General features: G+C 38.2%; 1 protein-coding gene across 3 annotated transcripts in view; it reads left to right on the top strand.

The window, feature by feature from the left end:
- Positions 1-18,132, top strand: part of SYT16 (synaptotagmin 16) — a 274,427-nt gene extending 256,295 nt beyond the window's left edge. For 2 of the 3 annotated variants that reach the window (XR_009563140.1, XR_009563142.1), the window contains 3 exons: positions 5,051-7,967; positions 9,124-9,240; positions 18,017-18,132. The gene's annotated coding sequence lies outside the window, so the exon portion shown is untranslated. Of the gene's footprint in view, positions 1-5,050; positions 7,988-9,123; positions 9,241-18,016 lie in introns of all 3 variants that reach the window. The other variant, XR_009563141.1, reaches the window with a different exon arrangement.
- Positions 18,133-24,319: the final 6,187 nt, after the last annotated feature.

The raw sequence follows: 24,319 nt of genomic DNA on the forward strand, positions 1-24,319 counted from the left end.
TTGATTATTGCAGGGATGAAGGTGTGGTTGTAGAAGGAATACTGGATTAGGTGAATGAGGCCTCTGTTCTGGTACCAAATCTTCCCCTAATGAGCTCTAAAATGAATGTCAGATCACAAGTTCTCTAAGCCTTCGTTTTTGCATCTGTCACATGGGAAGGGTAGTACTCATTTGACTTATTTTTGCCAGGTTGTGGTAAGAAAAAGTTTCATTCATCCCTTCATTAATATAGCAAACACTCTGGGTCCCCACTGTGTACCAGGGCCATAGGCCTAAGTAACAGATGAAAAAATATTTTGCAGAATTAAGAGTTTCTGAAGACTGTGAGATGTTTCATTATTTTTATTTTAAGGTAAATCAATTCTTACTTCTATCCTAGTAATTGACACTTTAAAATCTCTGCCAGTCATTGAGCTATATATTCATAGAATGTCAGTAATTTGACTAAAAGTTAAAGTTGGAATGGTCTTTAGCCATTCCCCCTCTGAGAAGATAAAAATAAAGTATTATCCTCTAATTCTTTTGCTCAGACACCCTGACCACAGAACAAATTACAAATCCATCTTTTCAGTAGGCTTGCCAATCTTTGAGTTGAACACAGACCTTTTTTTCAGAACATTTTAACTTCAAGCACAAGGAAAGTATTAAATTGAATAGCATTTTGTTTTACAAAATGGGATTTTAAATACAGTATTTGGAAAGATGCTTCCCCCACCAAAAAAAGGTCCTTCAATCTACATTATTATTTTTCTTTTGAAGAATCAGTCTCCTCCACCTCTCTGCTCTCAAGTGACTGTCCTCACCCACATAATCATTTTCTTCCTAAATAGCATTTATTATCTCCCAGAAAAAAGTAAAGATTAAAAGAAATATTTTCAAGGTACATCCAAGATTTCATAGCAATATTTTGTATTCACAATGCAAGATAAATCTGACTCTTGATTTTTTTTTTTCGGTCTTCATATGGCATCTGAAACAGTTGTTCACATTCACACATTTATGTTTTACCATATGCATACTGTGTGCAACTCTGTTGTTTTAAAATATTTTATTGGTTTTCCTTTATATCTCAACTTTTGATGGGTGTCCTTGAGGAACTTGCATGAAAAAATATAAATATGAATGATTCATTCATTTTGAACATATTTAACTATTTTGGGGAGACTGTGCTCCCCTACATGGAGCACACTGTCCTTAGCAGGGAGTGTGCTTTGTATTTCTGTTCTATTCACAGCTGGATGCTGGAGATGTATTAATATTGTAAACCTGTACCTTTTCTTTCCCTTGTTTACTTTAACGAGTTATTTATATGTACTAGACTGCCCTGACTTTTTGGTGATTGTGAAGGCTGGTCATTAGTTTTATGGATTTCACTTACGGGGATAGTTTAGTATGACATGGTTTAATATAAAAGGTGGTCTTCCTTTAGATTTCTGTCACAAGCAGGCGTTCCTGGGCAAATTCATCGTGCAGGGCCAGACTTGCTGGTTGTAAGGTAGGAGCTGTCCAAACCTCTCCCATTGCTTCATGGGCCTTTTCAGACCCAGCTGCTGTCATATTTTCTCAGATTTTCTAGCAGAGAGTCAATCTCTGGGTGGCCCAGAGGGTTAAGAGAAAAACGAAAAGTACTTTTTTCTTCCAAAGGGTTTAACTCTCTTTTAGAAACTTCTGAAAATCTTCAGAACATTCCAAATAGGTGTCCTCCTGTTTCTCACAGTATGACTTATTGACTTATGGTGTCTCCTATTTAAGAAGCATGAATGTATCTCTAGCTGTTACCAGAACAAACAGCTATAGAATGTAATGACCCACCCCATTTCTAAAATTACTAAATTCTATCAGTGAATAGTGTATAGAAAACAGTTTGGAATTTTTTAAACTGGTCAACTTAAAAACTAGAATACCTTTCTATTTTTGTAATGTTCAAGATTTCAACAACAATGGTTTTAATGTATTACTCTTGCACTGTTATGTCTTGTGTTTTAACTGGGCAAGCTAGTGAAATATTCAATGTCGATACTCAATTCAATGTTAATACTCTTGTGTTAGAAACACCCTTTGAAAATACGTTAGAAAATACAAAATTGTTTACCTGTGGTAAAGAATAAGTTTGTGATTGGAAGAATTATACTGTTTTTCTTGTACAAATAATCCTTAAAGCAGCTGTTCAGTCTCACAATGATGTTGGAAGCATATTTTATGCAGCCTAAAAACTATTTCTGTATTAGATATTTAAATGCATGAGGATAAGTTCTAATTGCTTTTTGTTTAAAACAGAAACATAGAAGAAGCATTAGCCCCAGTTTGTACAAAATGTCTGCTGCAACTGAACTCACATTAGTTCAAAACTGAAAATCATTCCAGTTTTGTAAAACTGCTGCTACTGGTTTTATCAATAAAGTCTAAGCAGATGGCTTATACGTATACATGTGAAATTTTTGTATGTCACAAAAGATACAGTTTTGCAGCATCAACATGCAAATTTTATGGGCCTGAGTGATATTACTTATTTCATTATATACAAAAACCGTTAACTCTCAAACCATACCAACTGCAGACATAGATATATTAGAACTATAAGTATTACATTTATGACCCATATAATTTATTTTGGTTTTAGGGTGCTGTAGGCTTTTATGTGGAACACAGATACAAATCAATGTATATCAACTCAAAAGCTAGCTTAAAGTGTTGAATTTAAATTAAGAATATTGGGTAAAATTGAGTCATTTGTTGAGACATGGATGGATGTAGAGACTGTCATACAGAGTGAAGTAAGTCAGAAGGAGAAAAACAAATATCATATATTAACGCATGTATGTGGAACCTAGAAAAATGGTACAGATGAACCGGTTTTCAGGGCAGAAGTTGAGACACAGATGTAGAGAACAAACGTATGGACACCAAGGGGGGAAAGCGGGGGGGGGGGGATGGTGGTGTGATGAATTGGGTGATTGGGATTGACATGTATACACTGATGTGTATAAAATGGATCGCTAATAAGAACATGCTGTATAAAAATAAAAAGAATATCGGGTAAGTAAGTAGCTCTATAAATGTAAAGATCACCTGAAATAACTTAACTTCATCTGAGGAGCATTCTGAGAAGGCAGTATATAGGCGTTCCTGTACAAACGTGTGGGTAATTACTCATCCAGGAGGCTCTCGTCCAGAGGTCTCTCCCTTCTACGTATAGACAGTTCTGATAAGTTTTCAAGGCTCCGATGCAGCAAGCTAGAAGTAGAGTGAGCAGAGCTATTATGAACAGCCACCTCCACAGCAGTAAAAACACAACTAATATCCCCAAAACGAAAAAAAAAGAAAATGGAAAAAAAAAACTATAGATGTTTCAGGGAAAATTTATTTTTACCATTTTGCATACTGTATCAGTTGAGGGAATTAATGCTACGTGTTATAACAAGCCTAAATGTCAGTGAGTTAGTATGAGAAAGGTTTATTTTCACTAAGATGTTCTTCCCCATACAGCTTGCTTTCTTAGCATCTCAGGAATTGAAGCCCATCTCAGAATCCTTAGGGCCTCTAAAAGAATATTTAGTTGGTCATACAAATAGAGGGGGAAGAAAAGGCATGAGAATCGAATCGCTTTAAGGAGCCAGGCTAAGAGGTGGCAACCTCTCCTTCTGTGTGTCCATTGGCCAGAGCTAGTCACTTGGTTCCCCTTACGTTTAAGAAGGCTGGGAATTGTTGTTTATTTGTGCATACGGAAAAATGAATCAGTTTAGTGAGAATCTTCTAGGCAGAATTTGGCACGCATTTTTTTCTTCTCTTTAAAAAAATTATCTCAGATGTTGTGGTAGTGGTGATTATTTAAGGAAAGCTTGCTAATTGCAAGCTCATTTCTTATGTTGCTGAAGTTCTTCCTAACCTGTGGTGACACTAGAACATTACACGCTGATTAAGAATTCTCCTTGTTCACCCTAGTCATCTTAGAGCATCTGAACACTGTTTAGAGTGGTTGTGGGGGGTTGCAAGTAAAGATCATTTGAGGTCACATTTCTAAAGCCACAGGGCAGAGTTTGAGCACTCAGACTGAGTACAGTTGAGCATTTCTACATGTGTCTGTGCACTACATATTGATACATATGATATTTAAAAAAAAACAGAAAATATATAAAATTGTGAGCAAAAGCAGAAAATTGCTGAGGGAACAGATTTTTAAAGTAAATCATTTGCAGAACAAAAAACTTGACAAATTTGATTGCTGTCTTCTGACATTCCCTCAACAGAGACTTAAACATCCTTAAATGTTAAAATAATTGAGACAGCCATCTATGACTGTGATTCTTAAAGTCTTTTGTAGCAATTAAAAAATCGTAATCATCTTGAATAACATTTTATTGATGAATCAAATCACATTATATGTCTTGTAAACCTCATAGTCTCTTTACAGTTTCTCTAGGGTTTCTCCAGGGAGATTCAGAGACATGGCTCAAGAGGACTTGGGTGACAATTCAGAGCTCTGATGAATTTTAATGTGCATTCTACTACATTATACAACATCTCATCCTTTTCAGCAGACAGATAAGGAGTAGGAGACAGGATTAGCATTACTTCTGTGGTTGTCTCAAGGAGGGACAAGATTCAGTGGTGAAAAGATTAGAATTTAGATGAATTCTAAGGTGGTTAGCATGGTATTTTAATATTTAATTTTTAAATCCAAAATTGTTTAGTGAAGGGTTTGCTCTAATCACCAGAAGAATTGAAGAATTTATAAAATTATATCTGCAGACACAGTGGGTCCAGTAAAGATTAAACTCTTATACCCATGTTCTATTTCTGGCTTTGCCACCAAGCAATTCTGCAATCTTGAGATTACCTTGACCTTTTCCTTCATGTCTTCAAAAATCTGTTATTTTTCTTGAGGTGGTCTCTCAAGATGAAGAGGGAATTCGGCAATTATTTGGTGAGTTATATTGACAGCAGGAAAGGCAATTTCCTGGTTCATTCTAATAAGGTATACTAAAAGTGCTGTTCGTTTTGGTCAAGTTAGCTAGCTGCTTCTAAACAGATTTTTTTTTTCGCTCCATAGAGATGCAGCATGTGATGATGGAGGCTACGTTTCACCTGAGGTAGAGGAGAATTTTAAGGAAAGATGAAACAGTTCAACTCAGAGGTCTCCCACCTACTTTGGAGGACACAGAAAGAAGAGAATTAGGAAAACAGATAAAGGACTTTTAGGTTATTTTCCAATGCCATTAAAATTCAGATAGTGACTTTTTTTTTTTTTTGTAGGAATCAGTTAATGTTTTGTGTTTTTTTCCAACCAAACTCAGCCAGAGTGTTCTTTTTTTTAAATTTTTATTTTATATTGGAGTATAGTTGATTTACAATGTTACGTTAGTTTCAGATGTACAGATAGTGACCTTTATAAAGTGGTTTGAGAAGGAAAAGAAGTTACTATATCAGTGCAACATCTCACTAAGGGCAGAAAACAGTTTTCTATGTGAGAGGCTTTTTTCCTCTCCTTCACTTAACAAAAAGTACAGCAACTGGTGGCTGCCCTCATGGCTTATGTAAGCTCACTGATAGCTGCATAGCTAAGGTGAAAACAGAAGCCTTGAACTAGGCAGGGTGGGTGCATCCACTCCCATGTGCTTGTGATTCCCTTTGAGGTACCAGGCACTATGTGCTAGGAGCTGGGGATACAGTGTTAAGGCGGAACAAGCTGGAAACCTGGCGTGATGACTCTTGTGAAGTGGGATCAGTAGGATGATTTGGGAATGTAATTAGGAGCCTAATCTAGTTGGTGGGAGGCTCCGAGGGAAAGCCACTATGAAGAAGTGGTAGTTCAGCTGAGACTTGAAGGCTGAGTAGGAGTAAGCCAGGTGAAAGGGAGGCACATTAAGGAAGGAGAAACAACACGTGCAAAATACCTGAGACAAATGAGAACCTTCCGTATTCAAGGAAACTGAAAAAAATGGACTGTGAACAGTAAAGGAGAGCGCCTCCTGAGATGGGCTAGCCAAGAAGGCAAGGCCGACTGAGATATCAGCTCCTTTCTTCCTTGACAGTGAAAAAGAAAGAAGCAGCAGTGGTGCAATTCTGGCTGTGGCTATTGCCCAGATGTGAGGTGTGCTGGTCTCAAAGCCCCCTTTCATACCTTATAGCTGAAATGCGATCATCAGATCTTCAACCCACTTATTACTTCTTCCAGACAGCTAGATGTTAGGTTACCAGCTTTTTTCTCCAGCTTTACTGAGGTATAACGGGCAAAACCGTAGGATATTTAAAGCATGCAACATAATGATTTGATATACATTGTGAATGGATGGCTAAAACTGAGTTTATTATTAACACAAGATTAATAATAAACACAAAGTTATCAGCTTTTAAATCTTAGGGCTAACAAACTCTTAACTCTACGTTTTGTCATAGGTGTTGAGTTGGTACTGGGTGCCTGAGGGGGCAGGGGCCCCTGAGATTTGTAGGGCCACTTTCCGTAGCCCTTTCAACCTTGCGTAATGTCTGCTATTACAGGAGTCAACATGACACTGTACAGCAGCTCTGCCCTGGCTCCAAAGACTGCAGCTTTTCTTTTTAGTTGATTCCCAGTGCTGCCTTCTTCCTTCCAGGCCCTGGCCTGAAGCTGTAGGGAAGTTGTGTATCTGCTTCTTCAGTGAGATTCCCTTTCTGAGAATAGCATGGGCAAAATTTCTCTGCTACGTTTGTCATCTTCCCTTCTTTAATATCGTTCATTGGCTACCCAAATTTGCCCACTTTGACATTCTCAACATCCCCCTTCACCCAAGAACAATAACTGCATTGAACAACAAGAAGAAGAAGCAATGATAAAAAATAAAAACATAGCCTGAGTGATCCAATACAGAGACAATACAAGCCTTTGGGTGAATTTATACTAAAGTGTAAATGACTGAAACATGCATATCTTCTCCAGTCTCCCTTGTGAAAAGTACATTCTCTTGCATATTTTTATTTTAAAGAAGTTTGCCTATTAGCCTGAGGTTTTAATTAGCCACTGAATCAAAATGAAGTCTTTCTAACTGCATAAAGTATTTTAGACCACAGGATCATTTTTTTCTGAAACCTTTGGCACCAGCAGGCAGCCACGGACACTGCCAAAAGGAATTAGACTCTGGACTGATTTTCATGTATTAGTTATTTTTACCCGCTTCAAAATCTATCAACTGTTCAAACCTGCATACACAAACAGGAACATTGGGGAGAAGAGTCCCAGAGGGTAGAAGATCCCCTACTCATCCCACGTGCCTCACCTCATGTCACACACTCCTCTCTCCCCTTGCTGGGGACCTACCCCAAGGCCATCCCAGCTGGTCTCAAGGCACTGACCGAGTCCTGCTTCACAGCCGCTGGAAGTGCCAACCCACTCGCGTCCCCAGACCCGATCCTTCCACGGGACACCCAGCTAGGGTCTACAGCGAGTGACCCTGCCGTGGGAGGCGCGGCCCCCATCACCTGCCCAAGCCGGCGGAGCAGGGCCTGAAGCCCCGCGCGCTCAGCCAACCGCAGCTCCCCAGGCCGCTCTCCAGGACCCAACTCAGGCGAGCACAGGACCCCCTGTTTGGGGTTATTTGTTCGCCTCCCTCCTGGTTCCTGCTCCCAAACCTTCCACCCAGCAGCCGCCGCCAGCGCACCCGAACCGCAGGAAAGTTGCTCTCTAGCTGTGGAGGGGAGTCATCGCCTCCTAGCAACGCTCCTAGCAACCGGTAACATCTGCTCCCTCTGGTCCAATGCGAGCCGAGAACAGCTGCGCGCCCGCCTCGCGTCGCGAACCCTGAGCGAGAGGAGCTTCAGAGACTGGAGGGACGGACCTGCAGGAGCCAGGGCAGCCCGCCGAGCTGCAGTTGCCGCTGCTGCCGCTGTCGCGCCGCCGCCGCCGCCGTCGCTGTCGCTGTCAGCACCCGTCTGAAGAGTGACAGCGCCGCAAAACGGGAGGGAGCACCGGATCCCGCGCCTTTATGAAACAGGTGCGTGCACCTGTCTCCTGGTGAGTGGACCCAGATCGCAAGGTAACGTCTGGACTCATCCAGCCAGGTGCCCTCCTCTGAGACTCAGAAAAGACTCATTGAGGGTGTGGATAGGGACGTATTCTGGGATCCTACCCCGCCCCCAGCCATTGAAAAGTGGCTAGCTGGTGGTCCCAAAGAACATGATTTGATTTTTTTTTTTTTAATCTTGGGGTTGTTCTTGCAGATTCTCCTGCCCGTCGCTGTTAGGTTTGTGCTCGGAAGTTTTCAGTCCTCCCTGTTTTCCCTTTGACTTCGCTGACTGTGTGCAGCTAGGAGGGCTGGAAGCAGTGAGCTCCCATAGAAAACCTATGGTTAAGGCGAAAAGGATAGTGTAGTCTCGACTAATTGAATCAACACGTACGGAGAGCAACATTCTTTTTAGGTCCTGCTCTGGAAAGGGTCCATTTGGCCGGGAGCAGCCAGTTCACTGTTACTCAATCTCCTGAAAAGTAACCATAGTAACTCACCTCTCTTTTGATGGGATCCTCCTCATTGGCTGCCTATCTTCCTTTGGAAAGCTCATCTCTCTAAATATAGAAGATGATGAGATCTGTAAGCATACATCCATGTTAAAAAAAAAAAAAGGTGCAGTTAAATATGGCCCTTTAAAGAAAAACTGTCTTCAAAGAAAAAGTACTATTTGGCTATTTCAAATCTTGTGAGAAATAGTGTGTATCCCAGTGAACGATTGAGTTAGTCTGTTTTGAGTTAACTGCTGAATTGTTACTTTAGAGAGAATATTTCTTGAAATTATACAAAATCTGGCATTTAAAAACAAGTATATCTGACTCTGATTTTTTTTTTTTAAAAATCAGCGTACTGATAATGTCCCCCAAATAATCTCCTAGTAAATAGTTGGTGAGATCTGTGATTCACTTATTTTCACATTTCTTAGGGTAGTTAAGATTCCTCATGTTCACAGTTAAATCTGGAGAACATTGAAGTAATTGTGTATGTTTGAAGGTTTATCTCTCTGGTTCAGATCAACTCCACCTCAAACATCTTAGTGTCCTCCTACTGCATGCCTTCTCCTGACTTGGTAACTAGTTCAAGTCAGTGCAGTTCTGACTCTTCCAATGTTATTTGTGTCTTGCTCCTTGTTTCAAAATCTCAGGTAGCCATTCATGAGCCCGAGGCTTTGAGAAATGCTCGCTGTGCGAAGGGGAACTCTCACCAGATTTTCTGAAGCTGTCCTAGAGATACACTTTTCAGATTGATTCAGCATTACCAGGTAATCACTAGCTTAAAAGAAATTACTGTTTAAATATGTATCCAGAGAAATAAATGCTAATGTAGCATTACCATAACTTACAAGATCAATATAAGGGATTGTTTATATAGGTGGTTGCTGGGCAGAAGTCAATAGAGGTTCTCTGTAGAAAGGACATTTGTAGGCTGGCAGATTTTCCTCTCTAAGACCCATGTGAATAGGGTGAGGTCAAATTAGGTAGCTTGGCTTGGGGAACATACCAAGCGGAAACCCTGTGAGCACATTGGTGCATGTCCGATATGAAGGCAATGAAGAGAGCTCTCTCTGCAAAAAGAGATTGTAGTGATTTTTAAAATTTAATTTGCATTAAGGTCATGGTGATAGAAACCCATGAGTGTTAAGCATTTTAAACTCCGTTTTCAGAATATAATAGAGTCTTATTTTTTATGTATAAAAATTTTAATGAGGGTTCAGCCCTCCAGCATTGTATAACTTTCACATGTACTGAGCTATCCATATGCAGTTCCTAGAGGCAACCAACCTAGCAAATTACAATCAAATTCATGAAAGTATACCATGCCACGTTTCTTCCCTTTCCTTTCTTCCCTTTGTAAAAATAAATAATTGAACAATTTTATTCAGAAACCTATTTGAAAATTTACTCTGTTCTGGTTGTATAGTTTTTATGGATATCATGAGATTTTAAAAGTACTGGTCTATGTAGTCACTTAGTAAAATATCTGTAGTTTAATAAATTTAAGCATTAAAGATGATTGTTTGAGCCATCAAAAATGTTGGTTTCATTAGCCTTTAGCACCACCCACCCTTTTCCCTTCCTCCATTATAATTACTACATTTTATGGTGAGAAACAAATCCAAAGAGACCAGTAAGATTTACTGTCATCTGTCATGAGATGCATATAAATTTCTAGTCATGCTATCAATCTGAGGAAAGTTTGAATAAAGCAGCCACAAGTATTTGCTCATGTATATGCATTAGTCTTGTGTATTAGTAATTTATACACATCCTATCTCTATGTAATATGCATAGAAGTTTAAAATCATTCAGTGCCCTTTAATTTATGTGAATGAGTCTGCCCTTTCATTGAGATCACTGTCACAATCAAAAGGTCACGTAAAAGGGGCTCTTAAATTTTAATTTTGATTCTATCATGAATGTATAATGTGCAGGATATTTACTGTGCAATTTTAATGTCCATATCTGTTTAAAGTCATTCATCAGAAAATATTATCATGGTCCTTAGTTTAAATAAATAAAAATAAATCAAATAAATCACTATAGTGTAAACATTTAATCCTAGAGACATTGGTAGATCCTAAGTTAGAGCATGAAAAATATTCCACCAATCTGTAATAAAGGATCTAGTCACTCTTATCAATGAGAACACCAGCTGTACTTGTACATACCATGGATTATAAAAAGGGGTGTACTTAGGTCTGTAAGACTTAGAAAAGGCTGAGTTTAAGCAAGTTAAAACTGAAATCAAGTCTAATTTCAGTTTTTCATCAAATACTCTATCTGGAAGCTTTTAGGTGTTTATGAACATTCCATGTTCAGTTTTATGTCATGTTACTTTCATGGGATTTAGAAGATGCTTGAAACATGGAGAAATGTTGAAAGGTTTGATTAAGATGCTGGGGCCCTTACCTCTACATCTGGGCTGTCCACTGAGAACTCATGCCAGCTGGCTTTAGCTGTCAAAACACCAACATCCCAACAATAGCTCTAGAGCCAAGGCACAACCAGTTCAGACTGTTGTATCTGTAAAAGCAATATGTTTCAGAAACCCAGAAAAAGCTGAAACAAAATAGCGATTTCAGAAGCAGGGCGGCACTCTAACTGTGTAGGACTAAAACCGAGGAAGAAGTACACCTTTAGATATTGGGAGGAAGTAATCCTTGTCGACCCTCCCCACCCTCCATCTTATTTTTAATAAGGTCTGTCTAAATAGTCTTGGTACGTTGCTTTAATGTTTCCCCTTTTTAACCTAACCAATTATTTTTTAATTTTTCCTGATTAAATTTAACAGGCTAAAAACAGAGTCATCTAGTTTGCTGCAATAATTCTCAGTGGGGTGGTAGGAGGATATTAAAAAGTACTAAGGGTTTGCTAGTATTATGTTCAGTATTGTAATATAAGTATATTTAGAAAAAATTTGAACCTTTTCTCATGTTATAAATTATAGAAAGTAAAATGCAACACAAAAATCTTCTTGGGAGGTAGAGATACAAGAGTCTTCTAAGTATCAGTGATGATCAAACGAGGTGGAGGGAGAGGTGTGAAGCTGGGAAACCCCCTCTGCAGGGGTGTAGCAGAGTTTGTGTTATTTTTTAAATGCTTATTAAAAGGGGGTGTGTGGTAATACGTCAAGAAAAATTGGGGATGTTGCAAAGAGAACCAGGACTCAGGAGCCTGGAGTCTCAATTCTGTCTCCATGTGCTACCTGTTGTACTGCTTTATGGCTCAGTTTCTCCATGTCTAATATGGGGGGTAAGCCCATCTACTAAGTGGCATGCTTGAGTTGAACACAATATAATAATTTACTGAAGCACCTATCACTCTTTAGAATAAAGGTGCCCCGTGAATGAAGAACATTTCATCACTAGAGCAACTCCAGGTGGCGACACAAAGCAGGCACCATATGAGTGAGGGCAGAGAATTAACCAACTCCAGAGCAAATTCTCATACAGTCGGTCCTCGATTTTCACGGGTGTGGAACCCACGGATATAGAGAGTCGACTGTACTACACCAGTTTACATAAGGGACTTGAGCATCTGCAGATTTGGGTATCCGTGGGGGCCCTGGAACCAATGCCCTGATACTGAGGGACGACTGTGTATTCTTAGTGAGTAAAGTTAATGGTTAGTTCCATTTTATGTTTTTCCTCAACCCTTCTGGGATATCTAGCTAAGTGTTTTTGGTGATATACCCAAACTTGATGTTAGTATCAAAGTGGAAGACAGTGAGGGTGATACAGATGGGGTACTTTTCAAAACACCACTGCCGTGCACATGTCAGGGGTTAAAAACCCTTCTCTCTGAGCAACAGACTGGGGTACCTAAGGAAGTGAGAGCATCTCCCTAGACATAAGATATTTCTTGGAACCTCCATCTGTCAGTGTTATTGCTTTGCCAGTTTTCTTTCTGATTCGTTCCCGCTTTCCAAGGTAAAAGGTAGAGTGAAAGGGAGCCTCATCCTCCACAACAAGGGATGCACTTCTGAGGGGTGGTAAATCCCAGGGTTTCCCCGAGGAACCTGTTGCACTTGGTCTCTCTCATTAATAGGGCCAGCTCATGGCAGGAGTTAGGTAGGCTTCAGTGCACCATCTAAGGTAACTTCATGATTATATGACTGGTCATATCCCATTTAATGATGTTGTCTTTGGTTCAGAGACCATCACCAATGGAACAAGGTAGGCGTGTGGAACTAGTGGTCTTTTATTTAGTATTCCACATCTGTGCTTGGGGCTATCCTCAATGCCGCTGGTTTCTTGAAAAACATTTCTAACTCTCTGGCTGTCCGTACCCCTGGAAGTTCCTAAGAAAGTTTTCCAGGAGCTGCAACTTGTCGGTAATTCTAAACTGCCAGTAGAGACAATCATGTGCTTAGGGTGGATGATAGATCTGAAGGGACAGATTGCTCTGTTGATTCAGAGCTAAAAACTGGCACTGAGTTCTGCTCCTCTAGAGCATATTATCCAGAAGGGTGCCAGACAAGAGGTTATGAGGGAGAAGACTGATGGCATATTGCTAAACATCAACAAAGCGGAAGGTCTATAGAAGGTGCGGCATTACAGCTTTGAATGTGGCACCTGCCTGCCTTCTTGCGTACACACACGGATGTTTCATGCACCCTCTGCTTAGCAAGAGAGGACAGATGTCCTCCATACAACACAGTGCTTCTGAGTAGCGTATTTATGTACATATATATGTGACTTCAAAAATGAGGCCACTACAGTAATAATACCTAATATTTAGTGAGCAGAAAATATGTGGGTATATGACAGGCATGAAGTCAGTGCTTTTTAATCATCTCATTTAATCCACACATAACTCAATGAGTTTGATATTTGGCCTCACTTAATCGATGAGGAAACTCAGGCTCTTTGAGATTAAATGCTTTGTCCAACATCACTAAGAAAATGAAATGAGGAACTGGGATTGGAACCAGTGCTGTAGGATAGCCCCAGCAGGTCGTGCTGAAGTGTTTGAAGCCATGCAGTAAGATTGCAGAATGTAACTCACAGTGACAGGTAGAGCAGCTCTTGGAACAAAAGTGCCCATGACCCTTAAGGAAGGATTTCGGTAGCTTTGCCACCAGCAAAGCGTTATTTAGATAGGTAGGGTTATGTGCTTTGAAAGGCTCTTGCCAGGCTAACACTACACAAAGAGAAATCACTGAGGGACTGGAAGCTGAGGCACGTGGTTTGTCCACATCACGGGTCCGTTGTTGATCTGAGACTAGAAGCACCTTATTTTCCCCATTGATCAAACTCTTCCTTTGTCTTTGGCTACAGATGCCCATGGCCAATAGGATGGTCTGAACTCTGTTTTTGCAGTGTGTTGATTAAAGTGTTGTGAGGCAGAAAATGAAAACCTTACCAAAATTAAGATACATTATACTCATTGCTTCCTTACCATCTCTCAGGCTTTTCACGGTCTTGGATAAAGAATGGTTTACTATGACAGGAGTCATTCTTTTATGATCGTCTGTGCTCTCAAAGTGTTTGTAAATTAATTTGTTGATGATCTTTCTTTAATGTACTGCCTGTGGGCCGTGCACCAAATGAAATCACTTTTGTACAATAATAGGATTTCAGTTGTCTGGAGGCAGAAGCAGAAGAATAAGGGAGAGCATTGGAGCAATCGTTTGTAATTACATTTGAAACGTTTATTTAAAGAAATATGTATAAATTGTACTGTCAGAACTCTAATGACAGGGATGGCCATTGTGTTCTGTGACTCTTAACCTGCTGTATTGAAGTTTTAGACTAGGAAATACATTGAAGCATTGAGGCTGGCACAGATATTTTATGTGCCCAGAGGTTAGAACATTAAAAACAATTTGAATATTCAAGCCAGCATTAGCTATTTTACTTTTAGAGATAAATTTAGGCTCAACCGCATTCGTTGTATAATTTATATACTGTTCTCAGAGCTCAGGACATGGGCTATGAAGACATAAGATCATTTTACTTTTCCTTGTCTATTTCATCAGCTTTATTTGAATAACAGGCTGGGTTGAGTTGGGCTTTTTCATTATGGGAGAATTATATAAATAGATTTACACATGTTTATTGGATCATACAGGCAAACATTTGGAACTTCAGACTAAATTTAATTAATTCTCTAAATGACTATCTGGATATTTTAAAAACAGTTACATTTCCTTCACTCCAAATGTATGACCAGTGACAATATATCCAGAAACATTTTTCTGGAGCTTTTATAGTACTTGTGCTATTTTCAACTTGACCATTTGAAATATTCTTTTGCAGTCTTTTAACTCTCTAATTATAATTGAATATCTGTGGGAGGCAGAGCGGTAGAAAGAATCTTAGGGCCAGAGCTAGGAGGCCAGGCTGGGATTTGCTTCTGGGATAGATCTGTGCTTATTGGCACTAATAAGAGCTAGGATTTGATTGAGTGCTTACTATATGCTGGGCATAATGCCAGTCACTTTCCATGAATTATGTCAGTGATCCTTTGAGACAGTATTATTTCTATCCCCACTTTACAAATGAAATATGTAAAGAGTTTATGTAATTTTCTCAAAGTCACACAGCTAAGAAGTGGTAGAGCTGGGCCACTTGCATCTGACTTCAAAACCCAAACTCTTAGCCACACACCAAATTGGAAATCATTGAACCCTTCTGGGCCTCAGTTTCCTCATCTGTAAATCTTGTAGGCTGAACCATGTGATCAATAAATAGTTTCCAGCTCTGAATTTTTTGAGTTCTCATCCAGCCGGGAAAATAGATGTAGGAACTTATGTTTGCCATATATTTTAGCCTCAAAGTGGCTAAAAGCATCCTCCAAAATTTGATGCTGAAAACATTGCAAATAGCTAAACAGCATGCAAGGAAGTAATTGTCAAACAGATAGCAGCTGTGAAAACTTTTCAGCATTTCAACAACCCATGGGGGTGTTTCTTAAGAGCAATAAACTAAGTGGCTAAGCGTGTTGCCCATGGAGCTGAGACACAAATCTAGACCCCTGAGAAATTACTGTGTTTCCAGGGTCTAATACATTCTCTATCTTAGGATAACTGCCTGAATACAGCAGACAGAATCTTTATGAACCTCGGAGCCATTGGTATAACTTTTTGGTCTTGATGTTAAATAAAAAATATTTTACTAGGTCATCACTTGGTTTATTTGATATTTGGTTCTCCAAGCTGCCACCTGCCCTCCCTTGTGTCATTCATTAAAAAGTTTTTAATTGGTCATAAATGCTGTAGACATTGTGTTACTTTATAAAATAAAATGAATATACCTATACACCTCCAAATATATATATGAATATATATACACATATCTATTTCCAAATCTTTCCTCATACTTTCCTGCACTACAGTAATTCACTGAGCCTTGTTAAAAAAAAAATCAGTGACCTGTCCAGCTATAATGCTAATAGCCATCAGTCGTTGATACTTCTTAATGTGAACCCAGGAATTTATGTTGAAAAGTGACTTGATTCTTTCTTCACTATTAGTTAAAGTGGAGTCTGTCTTTGCTCATAAAGCTAAAACATCTAAGCCAATGTAGCCAATGTCACAATAACAATAACAACAGTGACAAAAATCCATCAAGCCGATTGCTTGGCATTCTCGTGATTAAGCAATCAGTTGATTGGCTGAATGTTCTGTTTTTCAAATTGCTGTTGTAGTGCTTCTACTACATTTGCCTAATGCTATGACATAGAGCCTCTCAGACCTGCCTTATCAGCATCACCTGGAAATTTGTGAGAAATAGAAATTCTCTGCTCCTAGCCCAGATCTACTGAATTAAAAACTCTGCGGGTGGGACAAATAGCAGTTTGTGTTTTTAGGAGAGATGATTCTGGAGAGATGATTCTAATAATGTTCACTAACTTTTGAGAACCATGGTGGCATCCACTAGTTAAGCAGTTTAAAAAGAAATCAGTCACAATAATTAATTGTCATCACAGAACAACCCAAAGCTTCACCTAATTATTTGATTCAATCCTTTAAAAATCCACCTAAGAAAATAATTACTAAAGAACAACCCCTGAGAAAACTGGGCTCAGTGATGCTTCCTTTGTTTTCATTATAAACAATTTTGTTTTCCTTTTTTCTAACTTCTGAAATCTGTGAAAACGCCGTATAAACTGAAATATGCTTACTGCATTCAGAAATTGTATCCTGACTTTGTTCCAATTGTGAACGATTATTACACATTTGTCTCTTTTTAGGTCAGACACACCAGTGGTTTAACATTCTTATTTCCCTTACAAAACATGCCAACTCTAATTTAAGGCTCTCTTGGGTTTATAATCCACAGTGGTGCCAGTGAAAAATTGGAAAGCTTTAGATGTGATTTTTTGTAGCTTTTCCTACTTGTTAAGGAAAACCACCCAGCTACAAAAAGCTGCAGGAAATGTTATACAGATGCCACCAAATGGAGGAAAAACTTAGAAGAGGCATGTTCTTAAAGAGCACATTTTTAATATTTGAAACATGTAAGATGTTAGAGGAAAACATCAAATGTCTTGACTATGAACTTATTTAACCAACACATTAATAAACTACTCATTTTGTGAATCCAATGGTGTCAGCACCTAAAAATATTCCAGGGTGTGTTTAAAGGTAAAATTGTTGATGCTTAAGTATAAACCTTTTCTCTGATCTGGTCCACTGAGGTTGAATGAGTACTGAACGGGACACAATTTGTAGTATTTTAAATCCATTCAAGGCTTTCACTAGGAAGCTCCTTATGTATCTTCAGCTTTCAAGGCTGTACTTGCCTCTCTTCCGTGATATCAGCACCACCTAGCGTACATACTAAAAACTCCCTTTAAACCAAACCATCTCTTTCTGAAAATCTGCCTTCGGAACACTGTCCTTTTTTAAACAAGTCAGAATTCTCAACAATAGTACGCTAAAGGAGAGAACAAAATTTTCACTTTCAGAAATTATATACCAAGGTCAAGTTTTCAAGTCAGTGTGCTATTTAAACTTTTATTTACTTATGATTTACCTCTGTTAAGCCAGGTGTTATGAGGATGGTTATACCATGACCATATCATAGGGTTTGTCTATAGACATGCAGTTATTTTTTTAAAGTGTAATGGGGTCACCAACCATTTTACACAAATTTGGTTAACCTAGCAACATTAAATTCCTTCTGTAAATGAGGCAGTTTTACTAAAAGAATGATGAAAGGTAACATCTCTTTCCATTGCATTTTGTGCATTAACTTCAAATGTGGGTATGTTTTGACATTAAATGGCATGAAATTAAACAGAGGATTGGTAAGTATGTACTTTATTTCAGAGGGGCTGCATAAGGAAATAAATATAATTCTCCAACCTAGAACATCTAATTTGGGTCTGAATAGTGGCATGTGCCTGCAAACAGGCTTCTCAGCAACAGGACAATTGCCACTGACTGCTTCACTGCGTTGCTCAGTAAATGAAGAGAGAATATTAATTTCTGGGGTCACCAGTTTCTTTTCATAAGTAGAACTTATGTTATAAAATGCTCTTTTGCTACAGTAATATCTGATTTTTCTCCAATTATTTTATTTTCTATAGCTTATCCAACAAAAGTATTAACACATACGTTAACAACGTCGAAAGTAGCCTACTTTAAGAGAAAATATGCAGAAGAAGAAGATTTACATCAAGATTACCATGGGTATTTTCCAAAAGTAAGGGTTTATTTATTATTTTTTAAAAAAATTTTATGAGTCTTGTCGATAACAAAGGCTCTTGTTCTCATTTTTCTAAAATGTAGATTGAATGATGTATTTGCTTTCCAGCACCTGATACTGCCTGAGGACAGGACTTGCATTCTCAAACTTTCTCTAGAGAAGCTCAGATTTCTTGAAGACCCAGAAACCTACTTAAGAAGGTCTGTGTTAATTAACAATTTGCTGAGGAAGATCCATCTAGAGACGGAGAAAGAGAGCTATGAATACTTTAAAGAAGCTCCCTGTTATAAGACTGCTTATTCTGATACAAGAAAACGGCTGAAGTTTATGGTACAGGAATGCTGTTCTCAGTCTCTCTATTATGAAGAGCTGCATTCGTATCATATTGTGCCTTATGCTTCGGAGAATGCCATTTATGGAATGGGCTACACTAGCAGCCACTTGGAGCAAAATTCTCAGTTGCTTATTTATAAAATGAATTAAAGTAACTGTTAAAGTCCATTGATACCTTGTTTCTAAATGCCTGAACTGTTTATAGTGAAGATGTTAACATAAGGCACTAATTATCAGTGCCCTTGAGATCAAAGATGAGATGCATGCTGAACTGATTGGAGAGAACCCTGGTTATTATTCAGCAGTCCTTACTATCAGCCAGCCAAATTGAAAATATGTCCACATATTATAAAGCGGAGAATAAGTGCTTTAGAAGCAAAGTTTGTTTTTTTTTTTTTTTTAAGATAAGGTGTGTAGGAAGGGACCTATATTAAGTTCTTACACAGATTTAAACATTTCAAGCCCCCTATTTCCAAATTCTACTACTCTTAATGGAAAGTAACAAAAAGTAACAGATTCAGATTAAACAAATAATGTCTTGTCCCGAGGATTAAATGTGGAACGAATTAAATTTTCTGTAAATGATGAGAGAAAGGGTAGATACTTTCTGAAATGCTTTGGCTTGTCAAGCATTGTGCCAAGTAATTGACACCATTCTCCTTTTACCATTAGTGGCAATTCAAGATGTGGCAAACCTACTGCAATTTAACTGCTGAATGTAACAACCAGAACACTCCACATCGATCCATTTTACATTATTATTTTTTTTTTGACTTCATAGAGTTTTCTCTTTCAAAGTGAAATTTAATAAAATAGCCTTGCAGATGGGCTTTTGTCTAAGTTCTAGGGGTCAGTTAAAATTTGTGGTGGGCTTTTAGTTGAGTTTAAATTTATTTATGATGTCATTTTTATAGGCTGTGAAGCTCAGGAAAAGGGTAGGCAGGTAATATTTGATTTTAATAGGCAGGTAATTTAAAAAATCTTACCTGCAAAAACTGGTGAGAACAACAAAAATTCTACATGATGTTATTTCTTCATCTAAGAGTTCATTTAAGGCTGTCTGGATGAAACTTTGCACTGATTTTTGTATAATAGTCGACCATTCACTATTTGACAAAATGTTTCAGAATGCCTTTGGTGGTGAAGTTTAGATAAGTTCCTATATTTTGCAATTTGAAAGGTAATTATTTAACAAGTTTCATAGATTCCTGAAATTGTTTGAAATGGTTCGTGATGTTCTCTGAGGTTTGAGTGAGATGTCTGATTTCAATGTACAGACTTACGTTCCATGGCGCAAACATCATTTAAAGAATTGTCATTAACTGATAAAACAGATTGGAAAACTAGGTGCCAAAGCTATATTCAAGAAAATACCAAAGACCCAAAGATGAGTGTTAGAGAGACTATGATAATGAAGATAAGAATCTAAAATAAGGATTGTACAGGGCATAGAAGAACAGTGTTAAAGAGATTTGGAACGATTTGCTTACTAACGTGCTTTCAGAGCACTTTATACATACATAATAACGATAGTCAAGGGCACGGCTTGGGCCTTCAGTGATCATATGTTTTTGCAAATCTAAATATGGTGACTTGTCAACATTGCATCTTCCCTCATTGGATGCCATCTTGTAAACAAGAAGGCCTTTATCTCTTAAAGAGAATTTTGTTTTTAGTTTTGATTCACTACTTGCTCCCTCTAATGAATCATCGGGGTGATTAACATGGATGCTTTCGGTATAAAGAATATTGGTGCCCTAATTAGCATGCATTGTTAAAGACCACATAGATATATAATTGATAAAAGTATTGGGTTTCTATTTAATTGCTCAATCAGAATTAGGAAAAAATGCTTTAGAACAAATTGGAAAATTATAATTGAGGGTAATTTTTTTTATATACATTTATTTATTTTTATTTTTGGCTGCGTTGAGTCTTTGTTGGTGCACGCGGGCTTTCTCTAGTTGCGGGGAGCGGGGACTATTCTTCGTTGCGGTGCGCAGGCTTCTCATTGCGGTGGCTTCTCTTGTTGCGGAGCACGGGTTCTAGGCACGTGGGCTTTGGTAGTTGTAGCTCGCGGGCTGTAGAGCGCAGGCTCAGTAGTTGTGGCGCACGGACTTAGCTGCTCCGCGGCATGTGGGATCTTCCTGGACCAGGGCTCGAACCCATATCCCCTGTATTGGCAGGCGGATTCTTAACCACTGCGCCACCAGGGAAGTCGAGGCTAGTTTTTAAGGCAATTTAGTGTGAATGGTGAGATAGCTTTGCCATACAAATATAAATATTTTAAAAATAATTTAAGGGCAAAATTTGTCACCTAAGTTCAAAAACTTTATTTCACTGCTTATACCACACCTTATTCCTCAGAATGTGTTTATTAAAATGTAGATTTCTTAAACAATGGGAATATTAATTGAATATACTCCAAATTTGATAGGATAATTATTATGTACTTTGAAAGATAGAATTAGCTCTCTAATAGTTTAAAACTTTTTACCAAAAGGAACGTTTGGCTTGGTTTAGGACAATGTCTACAAGAAAACATGCCCGTGCTAATAGGTATGACTTACAAATATACCACATATTGAAATTGTTTGAGGACAGAAATGTGTATACTTTGGGAGAGAAAAGAGAGGGAGAGAAAAAGTTTCCAAGAAAGTGTAAAATTGTAATATTTACTGTATGTCAGAAATGTTAAAGCAGGAACTCTTGGACAATGAACCCATAACAGACGTAAAGTCTGTTTTATTTGGTGACATCATTAACTGAACTCTCTGAATCTTACATTCATATGTAGAGAAGGAACTGTCTTAGAAACCAGTGGTATTTGTGAATATGCTTTTTTTTTTTAAGAAATATGTGTTGATTTCAAAACAGGTTATTTAGAAAATATCTTTTAGAACATTTAATTTCTTTTCCAATAAACAATTCATAGACAAGGAGTTGACTAATGTCATCTTGACTTATTAAAAAAATACTAATTTGTATTTAAACTGTGTTAACTTGTCTGAGTTAACCAATAAGATTACTGTCATTTTACCATGGCAACCTGATATACAGGGAGACCCTATTCAGACCTGCTCTGCTGACGCCATCCTGCATGATCTATTATGGGAGATGCAAAGGTAAGAGAACAGTGACAACTTTTTTAGAACCTTGACATCCTTTCTTTGGTGACAAGAGCCATGCTTAATGTAAGAAAGATAGAATAGGAAATCTGAGTGCCTTTGGTAATGTTGATCAATCTTCTGGGTGCCCAGACAGCCTAAAGACCTGATAAAGAATAAGAAAATGAAACAGAGAGGAAAAATGAGGGTAAAAGGAAGAAAACAGGAGGGGATAGGGAAATAAGGAGAAGAATTAGTAAGTGAAAGCAAAAGTTGTTTCCTGTCGGGGGTGGGTGGTTGCTTGCTGTACTCAATTGTTCTTTCCTGTGTCTGCTGTAGATCCCAAATCCAAATTTCCACAATGTATTGATGTTTCCTTACATTCACCAAGGATGCATAAGACCAGATTCTATTCAGCATATGTATAATTTGAAATGTGGTACTACTGTGAAATATCCCTGAAATGGAACTTCTTGGGTAGAGGAGAAAAGAAAAAACAGAAATTAAGTTGGAAGAAAAACTAAATTGTGAGAGCCTGTGTACATGTGGTTAAGCTCAAACACATGATCAGATTTCAGTGTACATCCCAAGATTTAATAAACTCAGTGCTAAAGGACTTGGAAATAAGTGCCATTCCCCACTGTTTATTGAGCAACTGCTATGAGCCGGGCACTGTGCCAGGGTTGGGGATACAGAGGTGAATGATGCACAGTTCTTTTGTCCAAGCAGTTCATTGATAAGGGAGGAACTCGGAGATGTTTGGGGTTTTTTTTAATGTAAGAATTCTTTACTGGGAGTAGCACCTGAATTTCTCTCTTCCAAACTGTGTGATGGTTATCAGACGTGTATCTCCAAAGGTGTTTGCAGCTAAGAAGATGCACAGAGGAAGAGAATGTCTACTGACCTAGATTTTAGAGCAGAAGGAGAGTACATTCTGCTTTGCAGTGTATTTTATATTTGGAAGCATGATGGAAAACCAGTGCTGCAGAAGGGAAGTGTCACTGGCCTTAGCTTCACCTGGGGCATAGGAGGAGGTAGGGAGACAAGTGCAAGTACAGAACAATTTCTCCTCCCCAACCTCTCTAGCTGTGAGGTTCTTTTACAGGGCAAATCAGGTTAATATCAATGTCAAGGAGATCCTTGAAGGAGAAGCAAAATCAGGAGATCACAGCCTGAGAGTTGTATATAGTGTGCTCAAGGTTAGAAGGGCAGCTTCCTTTAATTTGCCTTGTGTTGCTGAATTGCTAAAATGAACCTCTGGATTTCTTAAAACATCAGCTACTGGCGCCATGCTCCTTCTCTCCACTGGCTTCCTCTCTGAATCACAGCCCCTGTCTTTGCAGTTTGCTGAAAGTGGAGGTTATGGTTCTAATTCTTTATTGCCTTTCCTTTCTTCCGTCATTGATACTGATTTGCTCAAAAATATTGTACCTGGAAAAAAGCAACAATTTGCAGTACTGGTTGAACTCCCTTGGGAAAGGTTTCCAGAGTGTATCAAACTAGAATTCATCTCAGTTTCTTGATACAATTCTTTTAAAAACTACTCTACATCGTCATTAAATAATTGTCTACTAAGGTAATCTTTATGTTTCTAGAGTTCAGTGAAAGGTTATCAGTTCTACATGTTTTGCTAAAGAAAATACCTTAGGTTGGAAACAATGGAAGATCATGTGTAATTAATTCAAGCAGTTCATGAGTATTTATATAATATTTGGAATTTAAATTTATGTTCTTTTTTCCCATTCTCAAACTTCATTACTATACATCAGCAATGTGACATGTCTCCGAATTTTTATTTCCTTATTAAATGGATCATTTCTGAAAGTTGTTGTTACATTCATGGTTGAACCCTTTGGATGATATTTCCCTATTAAGTTTCTAACTTTCCACAAGAATTATTCTATAGTTGGGTAGATAAAGAACATTCCTCTACAGTAGCACTTAAACCTTCTTTTGCATATAAGTCACTGGATATCAAGTTAGAATACAAACCCTTTTAAGTAGCTCTGGGGTGGGGTCTGAGAGTCTGCATTTCTCAAGTTTCCTAGGTGATATGGGTGTTGCTCTTCCACTGGTTCAAAGCATATGCATTCACGTCTGTTTTCCATAGCAATTTTTTTCTTTAAAGAAATGAAAAGCAAAAAGTAAGTATCATAAGCTGGTTTTCCAAATTGGTCACAAATATTACAATATTTTATAAAGTAAAATATCTAGAAAATGATTTATAAATTTTATCTACATCAAGTGCAGAAAGGGATCAAGGATGTAGTCATGTACCATTCTTAATCAGTCAGGAAGCGACACATGGTAAATTTCTTCTCCTGATTTTTTCCCCCTTGATTATACCCAGATAAGGGAGCTTCATTTGGTAACATTAAAGGTGAAATTTTGTTCACAGTTAACATGAATTTGGCAATTTCTTGCTTGACTAAATTTGAGAGAGTCTTATAAAAACCTTCTATGTTAAATTCAGACTTATGGGTGTCTGCATGGGCTGAAGAATTTGGAAAGCCTGAGCTGAAAAATGGTACTTAGAATTTCATCTTCTTGCCTGAACTCTTTCTTGAGCTTTGTTCCATGAGAGATCCTTCCCTTGCTATGGACTTTCTGTTTCTCTTTAGTTGTCGGTGTCTGAGTGAGGGGTGGAGGATTGGTGTAAATGAGGAAGTCAGATAAACTGTCGATTTGAGCATGCCAAGTGATTTTTGTCAGGCTCTCCTTTGGTCATAAATTATTGGTATAGC

Source organism: Globicephala melas, chromosome 2 (assembly GCF_963455315.2).
Source record: "Globicephala melas chromosome 2, mGloMel1.2, whole genome shotgun sequence".
NCBI lineage: Eukaryota > Metazoa > Chordata > Mammalia > Artiodactyla > Delphinidae > Globicephala > Globicephala melas.